Source organism: Zerene cesonia, chromosome 19 (assembly GCF_012273895.1).
Source record: "Zerene cesonia ecotype Mississippi chromosome 19, Zerene_cesonia_1.1, whole genome shotgun sequence".
NCBI classification, from domain to species: Eukaryota; Metazoa; Arthropoda; class Insecta; order Lepidoptera; family Pieridae; genus Zerene; species Zerene cesonia.
The window spans coordinates 3,563,960-3,564,642 of NC_052120.1; positions in this window are offsets into that span (position 1 = coordinate 3,563,960).

Here is a 683-nt window from a genome sequence, read left to right on the forward strand (position 1 = left end):
CGTAGATAGCTGGACAACTGAAATAACACAGGCACTTTTTATACCGATATTCCTACGGGATACGGACTTACGCGGTTTTAACCGCGGGTCACAGCTAGTAATAATAAAAACTAGCTGAACCGGCTAACATCGCAACGCCATAAAACACTTTCTTGACATTTTTCATAATTTTTCTTACTTTTTAAACCTTCTCTGGTCCATAATGAATGCATCAAAACCAATATAAGCAAAATCGGTCCAGCTCTTTTCGAGATTTTGCGAGACTAACGAACGGCAATTGATTTTTATGTACATAGATCAATTCAATAGATTCAATCCGTCCCATCACTCAACTCTGCTGCGGGTTGCGAAATTGAATTCCTGGAGTTTCGTCAATTATTGTCAAACTTAAAACAAAGTTTCCTTTGTCTTCCTGCGCCATTTCTGTTCTTCAAATATTAAATAATACCTTATACTTATGATTTAATTATCCAATAATCATCATTTATTGTATTTTCTGTGGAAAGCACATCTATGCTAAATTTTAATTAGTTGGAGACTCCTTTCGGTTGGATGCCAGCAAATGCTCCAAGAATGGCTTAAAAAACTTTGTTACGGAGTGGACACAACGAAGCAGCTTAAAAAGAAGGTCTTGTTTTGACAATTATTTTTTATTCAGCAATGTTCGCAGTATAAAAAACGCT